We start from the raw sequence: 19,475 nt of genomic DNA, 5'->3' as shown, positions 1-19,475 counted from the left end.
CAGCCTAGTAGTTGGTGATCCTGCACGTAGCAGGGGGGTTGAAACTAGATGATCATGTCCTTTTCAACCCAGGCTATTCTATGATTCTGTGATTCTATGAGAGTGCATGTAGGACAAGGTGTTATTAGTTTGCTTTTGGTTTCTCACAGCTCTAGTCTGGTACTAAAAGGTAGTAAATTACATGATTCTTCCTTATGCTGAGTCTTTTCTTCCTGTGATGGTAATTTACTGTTCCCTATCTCAAGGTGTGAGCCTTCTTTCATCATAATTTCTTGCCTTGTCCTTATGAGGAGAGAGAGAGAGAATTGTGTGATGAAGCTCAGCTGTCCATCAGTTGGAAACCACTACAGCTTGATCTCACAAGTGTTTTTAGATGATTATGACTAAATTTTGTTTTAGCATCAGCAATGTTTCCATGAATATACATAGTGTTTATATGTAGTGTGTCCTTTTTTATGGAAATACAGAGTCAATGCAATTGCCCACATTTGGCATCTAACACTATTTAAATTTACCAGAAATATCTTACCTGGCTTAAATCTCTCTTCATAGAGGCACTGGTGAATCAAATTACCTATTTAATTTTATTTTTTTTAATCTAATTAATAACATAGTCAAATCCATCATATTTATTATGCTCAGCTTTTTAATGCCCCTCTGAGCCCTAAAGAAAAGTTGATGATCCTCCTTAAGAAGGGGCTGCAACAAATCATCAGCACTCAGAATTTTTTGCTGGGATGAGGATACTGATGAGGTAGGGAGACAACTTCTTTCCTCAGTGATGAGTCTGCTTGATACTACTCATATTTTTATGTTTCTATACAGCCTATTGAACCGCTCTTACTTTTCTTGCTGATCTATAGCTTAGTTACATAATGGCCACTTCATTTTGTTAGACCTTCATCATGTATTTGTAAACAACATGTTGTAGAATCTAGGACACTGAAAAGGCATTAATCTGTATGAAATTATCATTGAAGCATCAAAACTAAATTAACCTCTTATTGAATACTAGGATTTTCTTAAGTTGGAGCTATTTTATGTATAGCATATTTGTCAGTTATAACATTTATCTGAAAGATTTTCAAGTTCAGCAATTTGGGGTAAAGGAGAAGAGAGAGGAGGAAAATGGAGTACCTATTTTTGAATATAGCAGTCCTTTAGAGAAGATAAAGTTTGAAATCTTTGATCAGCATCCATCATAATTTTGAACCCAAGTCTGCATTTTCATAATCAGCATCCTGACATTTGACAATTCTAAGAATATTTTCTCTTCATTCTCTTAAACAAAACATTGGGACAATCCTGTTCATTCAGATTTGTTAAAAAGCAAATTTTATTTCTTGGAAACAGAATACATTTTGACTAGCTCTGTTTTTACCAAATTTATTTTTAATTTACAAAAGAAACAAATCTTTCATAGATTTTAGTTATTTATTGTGGTGCAAATATGAGTAGGGAATGTGGGTGCAACCTAGGAAAGTTCAAGATGCCACAGAACTGAAAAAGCAGCTAAACTTTTCTACTATGACACTGGGAAATCTTTGATATGTCAAAAACAAACAAATCTCAGTTCCTTGTACGTACCAAACCTCCTGTTCCAATCAGGCCAACTGGAAACTCACATCTCATGTCTGATCCTAAAATAAAGCCACATCACAGAGGTTTAAGGTGACAGAACTAATTACAGCTTAAGAAAAGTATAGCAGAACAAAATATGCAGCTGTAAATTAAACATTAAAAATGTTTCCTCTTAATTGCAAAAGTCAATTTTATCAGACCAACAGCTGAGACTCCCAATAGAGGAAAGAGTACTTCTTCAGTAGGTAGAATTTTACAGCGATACAACAAATATACTTTACCTAAGTGACTGTAAAATGCTAGAATGTCCTTTGAGCCCAACCTGTTTCTACAGGAAAGCAAAACGAATAATCCTATCTCATTTCTTTGCCAAATGCTTTTCAAGCAGAAAAGTTAGATAAATGCTGTAGATATTTATCTTTTTTTCTTTTCTTTTTTTTCTTCTGACATGCTATTCCAAAATTAAGAGTAAAGATTTAATATTTTATTTATACAGTATACTTTCCACTCTGGTATGGCAGAAAATGCAATTTAAAAGACATAATTTAATATTTAAATTTAGTTGAAAGTAAATATCAGAATATAATTACTTCAAAAAAAAAAAGCATGCTCCAACATTCCATTTACTAGCTCAATGACACTTTGCCTTGCCACACAGGACAGAGTGGTCTTCTGTTCACCTCCCCTCTTTCCTTATATCAGTCCAACAGAAAACTTGCAACTTATATATATATCTTGGTTATTTTTTTTTCAATGCCTCTGGCTGGCCATCTGGTCACAACATTTGTGCGCTTCTAGGACACAGGATGATTACTTCAGTAGAGCTAATCTGTGTCTATTCTAATGCAAAGGTAGGACTTGGCTTTTCATTTTTTTTCTATTTTTCTCCCAATTCTTTCCAGCTTCCCTTCTATCTATACACTTGTCCTTCCATATTCAGAATTGCTTTCTACTCAGATTCTATCCCAGGCGTTTGACACCCCACTTGGGACAGAGACAAGCATGAGGTGAGGCTAGAAATACATCTCAGTAAGGCACATGGCCAACCAGGTTTGGGCTGTGGAGAGCTGGAAACCAACACTGACTGGGGCCTCACTGGACAGGAATTGATGGCCCTAGGGTCTGGAAAGGGATCCTGGGCTCTCACCAATTTGGGGGATTCCTGAGAGGGATAGGCAGGGACAGTCAGGTCTGTCACTCCTCTCAGGGCTTGACAGGCAATATCTAATGCAAGATCATGATAAAGAATCAATTAATTTATAGAACTGCACAGAACATTTAAAAAAAAAAAAAAGGATAAATCGTCAAAGAGCAAACAGAGAACATAAACACGGTGGGTGTACTCCTCAGTGACTTGCTTTAGTTGCTTAGATGCTGATTCTTAGACACAAACTGTATGGCTCTTACTGCTAAATTTAAGATATACTATTAAAACTATTAAAACCTTTTCCATTTTGCAGATAGGAGAACATATTCTCTGAATTCATCATAATTTAGAAGGTGCACTCCAACAACTGATTAACAAACTTCTGTAGTCTACAAGAATATTTGGTATTTTAAATTACTCATATTCATTCCTTACCAAGAAGCTTCAACAAGAAATTCAATGAAACAATCCAAATGTAATGCAAAAGGTTTGTGGGGACAGTGCTTTGTTTTTATAATACCATGATACATTAGTACAATAGAAGAAAGGGTAGAGAAAATCACCTAAGAACCATAGAACCATTAAACAAGCATGCATTTCAAGAGGCAAAGCAATACAGGATGGTGAGATGAAAAACAGGATAACAGCAAATGTGACTCAAATACACAAAGATCTGCATTTGGTCTGAAGAGAAGGTAGAATTTCAGTTTTAAGTATTCCATAGAGAAGAAAAGCAAGATGAAAAACCTGTTTTTCTAAAGCATCCCTCTGTCCTACATGTTCATATATAATACAGCTGACTTCCACCGTATTCTCCAGGAATTGAAAAAACAATAATGCTGCTGTATTCTGCACTTGATATTACATTTCACTACCAACAGATAGGGAAGTAAACAAGAACCTAAGCTTTTCCCAGAAGAGTACTATTCACTACTATCTTTGTCACAAAATCTTTTAATACAGTAAACTACAGTTCCAAATACTCCTAGCAAATCATTTCCAAATAAAATACTTTTAAGAATGCATCACAGAAAATTTTAGTAAGAGAAAAATTACAGTCCCAAAAAGATTAGTAATCTTGTTCTGTTTCATATCTTATCGCCTTTGTCTGGGACTTCTGGGATGTTGAGCAAAAAAATAATAGTGAAAGAACAGTTATAATCTTCAGCAAATGAAAAGATGAGATAAAAAAGAAAGCAGCATAAATAAGAGTAGAATTCTTGCTAAGGACATTCTGTCCTCAGTGAAGAGAAATTTAATAAACTGTAATCTTACCTTACTTTTGATCAATGGATATTGTCTCTCTCCAAAATAAAGAGGCATATTAGATAAGATCCTCTCTCCAACTACGTTACAGTTTCAAAATGAAAGGAACATAATAATACACTTAACTAACACTTTAAGTTATAAACTAAGTACAAATTATTATTAAGCATAATTTACTTGCTGAAAAGGAAGGATAACAGAAAACTGATAGAAGTATCATCAGAAATATATTCTTAACACACACCATACCTCATCACTTAGAGAATATTTACTATTAGAATTTAAACAGTGAGTTAAAAAAAAATAAATGATTGCTTAGAACTTGCAGAGACCCCGCTTTTCACTTTCTGATAAGGTTTGCCAAGTACACTTGAGTAAACCTTAATGCCTTGAGACGCTAAGCATGACGGACAGGGTGAGTTTCTTGAAACAGAGCTAAGATTTCATCAAATATCTAGTTCAGTAAAGTCTAGAGAGTGTTAGAATAAATGGAGTTTCTTATTAATCAGGAAAATAATTAAACGCAAAGCATCTATTCCTCCATAGGTTTTGTACCAAACATCTAATATAGAGAAGGTTTTGGAAATAACATACTAATTTTTTATTTCACATGTAGAACTGGTGTGCTTCCCGAGTAATATCAGTGAAATCATGATCTTCTGCATATTTTAATCTCTTTTTGGGAAAGCAATGACTGAATTTCAATCATGACCATGTTATATGTCATGCTTACTTGACTGGGGATCTTTAGCTATAATAATAATGCAAATAAACTTTCTGATATTGATCAAGCAAGCAAAACTTCAGGAGAAACCTTTGCCACAGTAAAGCAAATGCTAAGCAATGTTCATAGAGTAAGCTACTATCTTCTTTTCAGACCAAAACATAACTAGAAAAATGTGATAATTTTGACAAAAACAGCATTTCAGACTGAAAAATGAAAAGTAGCTTTCACACCTTAAAAATACTGTTTTAGTTGGACAGCATCTCAAGAACACACAATGAAGCAAATGCAGAAGTTCAAAACTATACATAATGAAGTTCAGAAAAAAATAATATGAAAGAATGTACTAGTATTTATTGTAGTACTTTCTAAAGCATTGTTTACATTCTTAAATTTTAAAAATATAACATTAAGGGAACATTTTCGTTTTCTGCTCTATTTCATTCATGCTTAAAGTGAATAGCGTGAATCTTAAGAGCACTGTTATTCAGATGTACTGGAAAAGTACTGATAGGCTCTGTGGTACTGTAAGGAACATCTCAGAAGTCTCCTATCCCTTGAAATTACAGGTTTGAAAATAATGAGGAATATGTTGTCATGAATGCAGTTAAAGCCTCAGCATCTGAAAGTCTACTATCATATACAATAGCTATTCATGTACTTTTTAAAGTTGGACACATTTAGAATTGCCATACTGAAATAAATGGAAAAGTGTTTCTAATGATGTTTTGATGTATCAGTTATTTGAAAAAATATATTTTTATACTGTGAAAAGCATATAAGTGAAAAAATTAATTTTACCCAAGAGATGAAGGGTAACCACCTTGGAGATTTCTGTATTTACAATGAGAATTATATTACAGAACTACACTTTTTTTGAGTAGCACAGCTATTTAATGTTAGGTTAGGAATTCTACTCAAGAGAAAATTATATTAGCAACATGATGAGCAACATTACTGGAAGAAGCTCAGTTTGGAAAACCATATCACATCTCTGCATTTCTATGAATACTGCCTTGCGGTGTATCCTGCATCATCATCATGGTGGAACTTCAGTCCTAGAAGTACATACAGGTCAATGTGATGGTGTCAGTTTTGCTTCTGTCAAGTGTTTTTGCCCTTTACTTGAGGTACAGCTCACAGTTTCTCTTGTTCATCTCCAATAATGGTGAAGTTTAAATTCACCTGGAGGAGTTTCTCCTTTATGCATATGGGCATGTAGATATAGCACTGATTAATTATTAGTACTGTAAACAATATTTATCAGAGGCACACATAAAACATTACTTGAAATATGTTCCATTTCATAGCTTAACATTAATTACTGTAATAGATATTTAGACCTCTGTAGGTCACTTGAAGAAAAGTTATTAAATCTTTCCTAGCTTATCTTGAAGTCATCAAAAGAATGACATTAATTATTAACAAGATTTATTACAGAAAACTGTGAAAAAGTGCAGGTAATGATTAATATTCCTGCTAAGATGAAAACACTGAAGTACTGGGCTGAAATCTGACACAAAAAAGTATTACAGTGCCAAGACAACATGCTTTACTCTCATACATGCCGAGCTACAACATACTTGTAGAGCTGTGGAATAGAGTATCAGAGTCATCAGAGAGAAACCACTCTTCTTCCTGAATCAAGTGTTGTATGTCTTACAAATTAAGATAACAATGCATCCAAATATGGCTTTACTGCTGAACTTAGCTGGTGAAACTAAAAATTCCGAAAACAAAGTATACCCCAAAGTACTTTCAAGACCAAAAAAAAAAGGAAATTTATTATATCTCTGCTGAAATTACTATCTAAAGATGAAGTGTAGACATGAAATCATAATAGCAGTAATGTGTAAGAAATATTTTAGAATTCAAGAAAAAGGGCACAGCTTCCTCTGCTATGTGTACCAAAGCTTGAAGCATGCTTCCCAAACACAACAGTCTCACAGTGTTCTGGAATAGTGACAACTGTGAAGGCTGCAACACATTTTGTAACGATACTGGGACTGCTGCACAAATGAAGCAGATTACCGTACATCAGACTGGACATTAAGAAAAAAATTATTTACGATGAGGATGATCAAAACCTGGAATATGCTTCCCAGAGAGGTGGCTGATGGCCCATGGCTATCTGTATTCAAGAGGCATTTGGATAATGCCCACATTAATACACTTTAACTTTTGGTTCACTCTGAAAATAATAGAAAAGATAACAGAGAAGATATTTGTCATATACTTCTGCAAAAGCCTAGTAAACAATCAAGACCATAAGCAAAAGTAAACAGAGAAGAAGACTAACTGAGCACTTAATCACTATTCTTAAAGTCACTATATATATTTTGAGAAGTATGTTAAGAAATCAATTGCTTTGATATATATTTCTGAAAATAAGTTTAGAACCTGCCAGAACAAATGGGTCCCTATTAGAAAGCAAAGAAAAAACACGTTGTTAAAAAGGACGTGTATCTCCAGCAGTTAAGCTACACGCTCCTGCATAAAAAGGAGTGTCTTGTAAAGAAGGTTATGTGTTAGGTTTACTTAGCATAATGCACAGTGCATGTTCAACTGAGTACTCCATCACTTTCTCTAAACTTCAAACACTCATGTATTTAGAAAGTAATTCAGTATTCACTTTCCTCAGCACAAACTAATCTCAGACAAACACTGCAGACTTCCAGATGACACTCTGAATGTGAATTTGACAAATGGGAGAAGTAATAATTAAGCAAAAAGATGAAAAGAAAAAAAAAAAGCAATGCACATTAGTTGGAAAGAGAAAGACAGTGCCTGTCTTACCTTCACCAACATAACCACCTAAGAATCCATTAAAGAGTTTGGTTTATTTATTTCAGCTTCTAGATAATTATGAATATCTCTTTTCTGTTGTATTTTATGTTGTTTATTTGTGTTGGTTTTTTTTTTTCAATAAAATCAAACATCAGTTGGTTTCCTCTAATCTAACAATAACAGTTTTAGGTGAACAAATATAAAATTTGGAATTAGGAGTGGCTATTGGAATAGGTTATGTATTGTATGTGCTACAAATATTTATGAAAGTAATATTATCAATATGAGATGTTTCTCCTAGGGAAGTAGAGGAGACTTCAGGAAGTGAGAGATTTGGGTTCTGATGAACATTATTACATCAATTGTATGGTATTGGTTTTTATTATTAACCTTAACAATTACTTCACATTATTAGAAAGAAATACTTCTTTGAGAAGAATGTATGTTTTACCATGCGTACTTATGCTGTGTATATTTTCATGACATTAATACAATTTTAATACATTAACCATGAAGACAATTCAGTAAGACTGCAGTATTAACACATACATCTCTTCCCTCCAGTCACTTTTTAGCAATATTTTATATTTGCTAAACCACAAAGAACAAAATTTCATTTCAACAGACAACACAAATTGTGATGTTTTATTTAGCTACCAAAGAAAACCTGATTTCTCAGCAGAATTTTATTTGATTCTTTGCCTAAAGCCTATTTTCTAGAAATTTTGCTCAATTTCACCTCTGCAATTTAGGGAATTTAGTAAAATTCCACTGATTCCAATGAGAATGCAGATTCTTTTTAAGATTAAGCTTTACATTTTGTAAAAATAAAAATTATGAAATATATATTTTTTTCAAAATAGAACTGAAAGTGTAGGCTGAAAATGAAAGATAAGTAATTTGTTAGATGACATTCTATGAAGTATCATTTTGCACAGTCATCTCACAAACATGCAGTCTTTGAATCTTCTGTAATGCATAATAGAATCCACTCTACTACATCATGAGTGTGTAGTAACTCCAGTAATATCTATGTTGCAGTTCAGTAAAGTGGAGAAATCTGCAACCTTTCAAACAAGTTCCCCTTCAGCATTAAAAATTGGAATAAATTATAACATCTCTTCTTATTAAAGTGTCTGAACGTGCAAACTTTTTGCCTTTTCTTTTTGACCAGACAAAAACTCACCTGAAGTTTTCTTTAATTAGCATCAGTATTGAGATGTTGTCTGAGACCAGTAAGGAATGTCTCCAATCAGCACAAGGCAATCAGCATCACTCTGTGGGCAGTTTTACATTTGAAAGCATTTCTTTGGAGTTGTTTCCCTTCGAATGGGAGGGCCCCAGAGTGCTAACTGGTTAAAGACTTGGCCTGGGAGCAAATGATTCCAGCTTGATACAAGAACCTGGGAGATGACGACACGGTATCCTGTGAACGCTGGTGATAGATAGAAGCTCGTGTCTCCCTGCTTCATTTATCGGCTGATTTAAATTTGCAAGGCCCGGAAGACGAGAACAAAGGCGATGCCAAAGCCAGAATGTGTCATTTCAAAAGAGCAGGTTCGACCACTTTGGACTGTAAGTAAAAGTTTGTACTGTTGGCATTAGTCATCATCTAACCAATACAATCTCGAGCAGCCTATCACTACTGAGGATACCAAGACATCGCTGGATCGAGGAGCAGTGAACCGCTATGTTTTGCTGTGTTTGTATATCCATCTCTTTCCCCATTTTCTATCTTTTTATCTCATTTTATTCTTTTACTCTTTGTAGTAGTTGTTGCATAATATTATCCTACTTGTAACGCTTATTAATTGTAATTAGCATATTAGTCAATTTTACCTCCAAGTAGAGTATTAGTTGTTAGTTGTTAGCTCACAGTGAATAGGTGTGTATTATTCCTCTGAGTCTTTGATGACTCGATCACAGTCGCGACTCGTGCTGATGAGGGGAGATGTGACTCACGAAATAGAAAAAATTCACCTCCCTTGAAATTCACTGTGTGAATTTCAGATGTCAAAGAAACAAACTGTAATTCCTTATTATCTGTCAGCAAAACTCTGACAATTTGGCTGAACTCTGACAGTTTCTTATCTCTTGTTTAGCAGAGCTGTTAGAAGTCACTAATATAATTGGTATTTAACAACAAAAATTTTAATAGCATTGTTTTCCTGTTGTTGTCCATATATCTTTTACAGATCAAATCAAAAGCCTATCAGACTGTCAGACTGCATGAGTTTCACAACATAATGATGGCAAGGCCATAATGATTATGTATCTCTGAGAATAATCCACCAAGCATATAAGTAAGTATTTTTATGAAAACTATAGTTAAGTCTCTCACAACAGAATGGAAACTATTTGCATTTTTAAATTGTTTCATAAGTTTTGACCAAAAGAAAGCTTTCCTACTGATCTGGTTTTAAGACAATGCAAGAGCACCTGATATTCTGACATACTCATCAATTGCTTAATTTATGTAGTATAATAAGATAAATACATGTATGGGAACTACTGAATCACGACCTGAACCTCTGATTGACCACCTGAGGCAAGCAATGAGTCAGTCCAGGGAGTATAGGTGAAGGTAACTTGCCTGTGCTACTGGAAGGGGTGGAGCCTGGCTCTTCCTAGACCCCATTTAAGAGCTGACTACCAGTGGGGAAAGTTCTCTTTTGGAGATTGCTTCTCTTAAAGTCTTTTCAGTGAGCCCAGGACAAGGGTAAGTTTTCCATCAATTCTTCTTTAGCATGATAACCTGTTTAATCTAACTTTCTTGTATATTCCTTAATTACAATATCTGTATATTCATTGATTATGCAATACATCAGCAAAGTAAATATTTTTCTTTTACTTTTAAAACTGTAAGTTATGATGTTAGTGTCATAGAATAATGCTAGAAGAAAAAGACCCAAACTCTCTCAACCGTAACTTAAAGAATTGCGAACAGGTGAGAAGATAAAGACAAAAAGACCTGTGACTTTTAGGTCCTAGGTTTATTTTAGAATCTTCAGATACGCACTGTGTTGTGTAAAAAAAAAAAAAAAAACCTGAAAGATGGTATAGATGTGTTTATCTAATGCAGACCCTTACTGCACTACCAATTTTACAAATAAGACAGAGATCTCCTAGAAAGCGTCCAATGGAGGGCCACAAAGACGGCCTCCAGGAAAACAGGTCTTTTTTTTTTCTTTTGTACAGCAAAAATCTAATTCATTTTTATTAAAATTCTGATGTATTTTTCTTCTATTGCTCAAACCTTGCTTTACCTGTGCCAGGAAAGCTCTGTTCCCCAGGAAAAAAGACACTAATCAGGATATCTTGTAATAAGAATAATGTAACTCTCAGTCAGATAATGTGGTTATGAGTTTTCGTCAGATCAAATGCCACTTGGCCTTAAAATAACTTTTAAACTGCCCTAGAGAAAAAGTTCTCTGAGGAAAATAAATTTTTAAGACCCGCAGTCTACATTATATGCTAAGTGATTGTAGTCTAACATCATTCCCCAGCAGTCCCCAAACACAACAGAGCAGTTAGAGATAGGAGAGGACAACTTCTGAAAGCTTTTAAGCTTGATACCTTTTCAGACTTGATATTTTCTAGTATAGGTATAGTCCACTCTACAAAAAGAGTTTACATCATGAACTAGTTATCCCAGTAATAAAAGGATCTCCAGTAGAAGCTCTTATAGGCAGAAGAATGAAGAAATGCGTCATCCTTTTAGCAAACTTTTCTCTCTCTCTTCTTTTACCTGGGGATCAGTAAAGTAACTCAACATTGACTTAGGAAAGCAAGGTTGGAGGATCTGCATGCTGATGATTTTCACAGAGGTCAGTAAATAAATTATAAAAAAAAAAAAAACAAACACAAATTAATATACTTTTTGCCCTACTGCAGCGATGTACGATATAATAAAAAGCATAGTAATAGGGTTTTCCACTTCAAACTCTTAGGTTGGCTACTCCTCTCAGGACATCATCTGGTAAGATCCCTCAAGGGGTTCACTGATCATTGTAAGCCTTGGTATATAATACTGTACTGAACTCACTTCCTAATGCCTAGCATTAATCCAGAATATTAATAATAGTTCTTGACACAAAGTTCCACATGCTCCTGATTAGTTAAGTCTAACATCACTCCCTTCTTTTTTTCCATTACTAATGAATGGGCAAGGAAGTACTCTGCAATTCACAAGTATGCTCCCCTGCTACAAAATACACTGGCAGCTAGTTTTATGTTCCTAATCCACTTTGGAAAATCGTTCATTGACTATCAGATAAAACATTTTAACCATCTTAATTACAAGATATTTTTCCTTCTAGTGTCTGATATGATATTGGTCAGTCATTAACAGCAACACTTATACTTTTTCATATCATTATGATAATCCTTGCTTTCGTTCTGTGCTGTAGCAGTCTTGAGAGAATATCAGAAATTCTGATAGCAAATTGGATGTTTTAATAGATGTACTGGGCAAGCCCGAATAATAGAGTTAAGTTTCCAAGCAAGGATTAGATGGAACTGAGGCCCTCAGGCGAATCACTTCAATATCAAAAGTTCCTGCTTAACTGCTTTTTATAATAGAGGATATATCTAAGTAGATAGCTGCCTCCCTGCTTGAAGTTATTGCTTCTTGGAGTTTAATTCTACTGACTCCAGCCTAAGTAGCCTAGTAACTGCCTCCTTTCTGAACATCACTGGATCCAGAGGAACCCAGGCATTCCTGAGAACATGTTCAAAATGCACATATTATTTTCTATATTTGTATGTAAGTATACCTCATAAAACCAATTTATGACTGTTGTCTATTCTGAATTAACTAGAGAGAAAGCAGCTGCTGTTCAGCTTCTTGAAGTGATGACGTATTGATTATAAGATTTTCCTACAAAATGCAATGATTTTCAAACATGCCAAAGCACACTATTTCCTGTATTTCCCCAAACATACATTTTCCAAATAACTGGGAGAAAGGAAAAAGAGGAAGGGAAAAGCATCCTTCTCAAGTCTTGATGCCTTTATGAAGCAGAGGTGGAGTGAAGAACAGGGAACTAAGAGAAAGAACTCACTATCCTGTCTATTTCTGCATTTCATCCAGCTACTATTCAATGTAACAAAAGGTTGAATCCTATGAGCTGTGACCAGTTATATCTGAAACACTCAAAGTCTGTTGGTTCTAGCTACTTCTTTATATGCTTTCTCCTTCTACCCTGTAGTTTGATGTCTTTCTGTACAAGTCAGCTGCAAAAACGGATTGCAGTCCTAGTGTAGTTTAAAGCCTTTGAGATTGGGGCTTGCATCTTCTTGGCAATACCTGTGGATTTTAACTCCGTGATGCTAAATAAAACTCTTATACCTGCAGAGGCATCGTGCCACTAAACCATTATATAAAAAGTATCCCTTTATTTTCTGCATTAAAAGGAAAGATTCCTGCTTTGAAATGCACATCTCAGGAGAGTCTTTTTGGGTCTGAATGCCAGTCATATAGAGCCATGCAGCATATGGCCGTGCTCTTGATAGAGTTGGTGTTTCCACACAGTATGACATACAATTATTTGTGGGATTTTTAGGACACAGTGGAAAACCCACTGTCTGTCCCCCCCCAAAGTAGATTGTGTTACTGAAAAATGTAAATGTTGTGATCAACTAAGATAAGAAATCCAACAGAGGAAGGGAAATCATAAAGCTTCCTATATCCTTTTATTTATGTGTGAATTAAGTCTACAGATAGTCAGTACAGAGGACCATGGGCAGGCTACTGACCAGCCTCTGAGATTAAGCTTACTTTGCAGGACATGACAAGTAGGTCACAGCCATGAAGGACATCTGGATTTCATTGGTATGTCAGGTATTATGAGACAGGACTGAGACTCTCAGAACCTTCTGAGGCTTCTTGGGGACTACCATCATCCAAAACTAGCAAGCCAGTAACGCTGTGCAGTAATGACAAGGTCACTCAGATAGCAGCATCAGATCAAACTTAGCAGATCATTAGCAAATTTGGGTATGGATGTAGAAAAGCTGGGACCAAAGGGGAAAAAAATAAGAGCTAGTTTAAGCTCACAGGATAAGGAGGGAAAGACACAAGCCCAAAAATGAAGGGGTAAAAAAAAAAAAAAAAGAAGGATAATGAGGTAGACAAACAATGTAATCAGGGTCATTGGAGGTAGTTCCTGAGCTTAATTACCACAGCCTGTTCAGAACAAGAACCTGGACCACCTGCCCTGATCACACCACAAATCCCACTTCATTTAGTGGGATGATGCTGGGAAGATTCTTGAGTTGAGCACCCAATGGGCAGAACAGCCATCTGGGTGTCACTATGCCTGAAGCTGCATCTGGTCTGATAGCACTGGAGCCTTCCTGAGGCCTTCCTAGCACATGTTTTGAAAAAGCACAAAAGCAAGCAGCAAGCTGTATTCTGGTTCTGTCAGTGAGCATATCACCAAGAGGATGCTCAAGCCTTACTCAAGGCATAAGATATTTTACTGCCAGAAATACCCTGTCGCTAGTTTGATCAGTATCAACTGAATTAATCTTATATTGACATGTGTGTAATAAGGTATGAATTAAATGTGTGATAGGATATAATTTAAGTATCATGAGCAATTAGTTCATCTTTGACTTATTCTTTCACAGTAATAGAGAAAATATATCAATTTCATAAGCATCACTTATGAGAAGTATTAAAACTTCAGTAAAATAGATTGGTAAAATACTTCAACTAGAAGTGGAGCCAGAAACTGTAAATATTATGATCAAATAGAAATCTAACATTCACTGAATTGTTAGCTGCCTTTTCATGTTCTCAAAACTTTTTGAAAGATAAATTAACAAAAATTGACAGCTTCCATAGTAATCATATATATTCAAATTTCTCATTACTTTACTTTTGAAAGGTACCTTCAGGATTTTGCATGTTTTCTCCATCAGAAGCTCTAGATGTATTACTGCAAGAAACTTTATAATTCAGTGACACAAGAAAACACTTACTGAATGTTAACAGTAAAGCTATTAGATGGTATGGTTAGTCCCACAAGTGTAGTTTCACAATGGGAAAAATAAACAAAACAAAATCCCAATGCACAGAGGCTATTTTCTGGAATATTGCTTAAGTTATTTTCTGGGAGCATAATCAAACAATCTTTCCAAAGGTGATTTTTGTGTGTGGGTGGATGTAGGGGTGTGTGTGTGTAAGAACTCTGAATAATCACTATTATGCTTGCAAACAGTATTCTTGATCAAATATTAAGAGGCTTGCAGTGCTGTATAAGTGTTCTAATAATCGTGTTTATCACCACTTGACATACGTGAGTCAGAATACAGTTTTATAATTTTAATTACTTAATAATAATTATATTCATAACTTTTTTTTTTTCCTACGCTGCAGCATGTTGGCTTAATAAGTGAACCACATGTGGAAGTTCATGAGATCAGAGATCCAAATCCCTCAAAGCAGGCTGTATAATACTCGCATTATGTTGATACCTTTTTTCTGGTAAATATTCAGAATTGAAGTGATGCTGATTAGATTTTATGGACACAGATTACACATAACAGTTTTCTGTTTCAATGTATTAGCTCAAACTTGTTTTTCCAGTGTGCCACCACATTAGTTTTATTATCCATAAGAGAATGCAGAAAGAATAAATTAAGGTCACTGCTGTAATATCTGCAGAAAGCCTATATTCTTGAAGTGAACACAGTTTAAACAAATTTAACTATATAAATATTTTGCACTATATTTTGGTATATTCTACACTGTTGTTAATATTTTTTTATATAAACCTCCACTAGATATTGCATCCTAGCTAAGTACAGCGCAAAGCAGAAAATAGAAGCCAGGAGTTGTAATTCAACATTATGAAATTTCAGTTTTCTTTTTTAATAAAAAGTTTTATTGTGAAGAGAAACAACTACACATACAAAAACATATAAATTTCTTAAGACCACTGTCACTCCTGCCTCAGTGACATAGCACAGAATGCATGAAGCCTTAAGATGGGTATTTGAGCTTTTTTACATTTTTTGAGAATCTTGTATCACATACATGAAGGATTAAAACTACAGATACACAGAAAGGATCACATGTATCTATCCATCTAGTATTTCAAAATCGGAGCTAAAAGGAAGAGATCCTAATTGTGATTGTGATGTGTTAAAGGTTTTAATCCTATTAGAACTAACAACACAGTATGAGGTGTATATGTAGTAGAAAGAAAGCTGCTCTCCAAAAGCTGAAACCTAAAAATCACTCCCAACAAGTGAAATTCATTTCTATAGGAGATATCTGAATAACCTAGTAAAATGAAATACAGCAAAGCCCAAAACTGTAGAATAAGATTGGATTTAGCACTTGCTTTCCACAGAACACCAAATTTGTCTGCTATATTGGTAATGGAGAAGTTTGAAAGAGAAAATTTACTAGTAGATCATACACGTGAAAAGAGCTTACTAAGTTGAGACTGCTATGATGTGTGCTAAGGGTCAGTATGAGACACGCAGGAACATAGAGGCAAAGGGCAGCCCCAGTCAGACACCAGCCGGTGTCTGGCTGCCCCACCCAGGACTGTCCGAGGAAACCATCAGCCCTATGGGGCTGATTCAGAGAACTGGCTATTGTAGGGATCATGGGTGCAAGCAGACTAACAGAGGGACACAGGGTCTAGAAGTCAGCAGTTGGTGAGCACATGGATCTGGGCCAGTTGTTGTGTTTGTCTCTGCATGAAACAACTGGGGAGAGCTGGCTGTTCCAGGGGCCAGCTGCTGGAGGAAATCATGTTTTACAGAATTAAAAAACCATATTTTTACACAATTAGAGATTTCCAGGGGTTGGAAGGGACTTCAAGAGATCATTGAGTCCAACTGCCCCGCTAAAGAAGGTACCCTACAGTAGGTTGCCCGGGTAGGCATCCAGATGAGTCTTGAATCTTTCCATAGAAGGAGACTCCAACTCCATGGGCAACGTGTTCCAGTACTTTGTCATCCTTATCATAAAGAAGATCTTCTACATGTTTTTATGGAATTTCGTATTTTCAAGTTTTAGGCCATTAATCCTTTTCCTATCACTGCTCATCACCGAAAAGAGTAGCTTCATCCATTAATCAGAGACCCTCTCAGACTTCCTTTCCCCGGGCTGAACAGACCCAGGTTACTCAGCCTTTCCTCATACAGGAGATGCTCCAGGCCCTTTATCATCTTTGAGCCCCTCCGTTGGACTCTCCAATAATGGACTTGGACTCTATATTTAATGAACAAAGTTTCATAAAAGATATTGTTTCTATGTACAGTTGTGATTTATAAAGCATAGATGATAATTCCACCCTCTGGAAATGAACAGATCCAGGGGTTTCTAGGGCTTTCAAAGATCTATGATGAATTTTTGTGAAAAAGAAAGTTTTTGTTGAGGCTGAAAGCAGCAGAGTTATGCTGGCAGAAATTTTAGCTCAAAATTCGTTCTACTGTATTTTGAATAGTCTGCTCCATTTCTGCATCACTGCTTGTGTCTGTTAGTCACAGAACAGAAAGAGATGGTGATTGCAAGTGATGGATGATGACTAAAAATATATCAGGATATCCCAAAGGAAAGAAACATTACCAAGAAGCAATAATTAAATATATTATTATATTGGAAACCTTCATGCTAATTATTGCTCTTTTGATAGGTACTGCGTTTAGTCTTTTTATACGGGGGACCTTGATATGAGTCAGGAGATCCAAGAGCTTTATGGATATAATGATATCATTTGCAGACTACTAGGATTCCTTGCAACTCATGCATAAATCTGTGCTTTATTTCTTTTCAAGAAAAGCAGCTTCATATGTGTTGAATGTGTAACTCGTTTCACATCCTGTCTGTAAGGAGATGGTGCTTTACCAATCACGGACATATCTTACAAGAAAACAGGAACAGTAATGTTCGCAGGATGCCAAGATACATCTAGGTTCCTGTTGTAAAAGATTAGAAAGGCTTCTAAATTGTATTAAAAAATGTCAGATATCATATTAAGTATTTCATGATTTTCGATTATATAGAATTTGTTGGTAAAAGAGGAAAAATTGTAACTCATTTGTGCATTTATAAGCTTTTGGGCTCTGCCAAACTGAGAAACAGATTTGTTCACCAAGCAAATTTAAAAAAAATTAAATTTAAATTTAAAAAAAAACCAGCAAAACATACACAAAGCACTAGTCATACTTTCCCACTTCCTCAAAATACTCCATCCAGAGGCAATCCTTATATTTGGTACTCACAAGTGAGGAATAACAAAGGAAATTATATAACTCTTTGAAAGATTAACTAACTTTGAGGTTATACAGTTTTTAAAATTGTAAACTTCTGTTTTTCCTACTTCTTGCACTCGAATTCCAAAACTATTTCTTTTTTTCACATCAGGTTTTTACCGTGGCTTCAGTGTAGCAACAATAATTCATAGGAGATATTATACACATATTAAGAAACTGAAACAGTAATTGACAGATGTTTAGATTTAATAAAAATTCTCTACTTCCTAATTCCAAATATTACTGCAAAAGTTTGGAAATATAAAGGAAATTATTCTACAAATGAAAGTTCACAGACAGTGTGAGCCTCGCTGTGGTGATGCTAAAATGACTATAAAGAGAATGAACATAAGGAAACAATAGCACATTTTACTGTAAATGTCAAGCAGTGTTATTCTGAAAAATGTCATAGCGATAATTAAGATGAAAAAGGCTCCAGCTAGTAAGTGCAGTGTGGTCACTTTCAATTTATCAATTAAGGGAAGTCATTTTTATCACTCATTACTACAAGAGACTCAGAACATCTTTAGAGCAGCATTTCTTTTAAAGAAAACCCATATAGCTATAAAATAGCAAAATATTAAAATTTGATTTGTAGGACCTGGAGCAAAATGAAATTTCTTGTATATTAACTTCAAAAATGTGCTTGTACTTGGGATCTAGTGGCTATAGGGTTGCTCGGTCACTGACATGAAATGAAGGCAGACACGCTATATTAGTACATTTATTAATCTTTATCTTAGAAGATGGTTAGATTTTTGTCCTTCTCTGCTCTTAATAAAAAGTGGTTCTGGTGCTTGACTGTTCTGATAGTTGGAAATTGCTAATTAGCAACATAAATTTATTCAAGCTCACATTATGCTTTTCTCTTATTTTGACAACTTTATCCCTTAGCTTTGATAGATCTCCTCTTGCTTGACATTTCAGGGTCAAAATAAACAATATTGATATTCTGTCTCCTATTCCTCTTATCTAAATAAGCTGAGGCCTTTTATTTTTGCTTTATCTCAGTGGTTTTACATTTCACTTTCATTTTAGCTATCTTTCCATGTATTTGCAGGTAGATTTTATCTGTGGAATATCCCAACAAGATTTCAGCTCTCTCCTGTGCAATAGCATTCACATCTCTCCTGGAGATACCTCACATATTAAAATCTTGTATCTTATTTACTCTTCTCTGGTTGCATACACACACATTGGAGAAGCACACGGGCATCTCAAAGCAATTAAAACACCCAAGTTTTAATAGACAGTCTTCAGCTCATCAATTGAAAGTATGTCAGTATGCAGGACAATTCTGCTTTTCTCAGTTTGCAATGTTAACCAGAATTTTCTGTATCACATTGTCTCCTCTGTACTCTGTGCTTTCCCTCAAATCTAGCAGCCTTCTGGGTTAGCCCATATAAACTTTTCTACCTGTGCCGCTAATATTAGGAAGGAGGTAATAAGAACCCAACCAAAGATCCCTTGAACAGGACTTCTTAAAATCAGGCACAACAGCTTTATCAGCAGTGCTTGCAGCAAAAATAAATATAACAGTACAGGATTTCAATCTGGGCAGTTTGAACATTATAGGACTTAGACACAGCATTAGTTTGCCTATGGTGCAGTTTATAATACAACTTTATGCAACAAAACCCCTCTGGAGTGCAGAGCTACCTCTTGTAGCATTTTGCAGTACAATTCACAAAA

This window comes from Meleagris gallopavo, chromosome 3, assembly GCF_000146605.3.
Source record: "Meleagris gallopavo isolate NT-WF06-2002-E0010 breed Aviagen turkey brand Nicholas breeding stock chromosome 3, Turkey_5.1, whole genome shotgun sequence".
NCBI classification, from domain to species: Eukaryota; Metazoa; Chordata; class Aves; order Galliformes; family Phasianidae; genus Meleagris; species Meleagris gallopavo.
The sequence above is the reverse complement of the archived record's forward strand: the minus strand, read 5'-3'. Positions refer to the sequence as shown.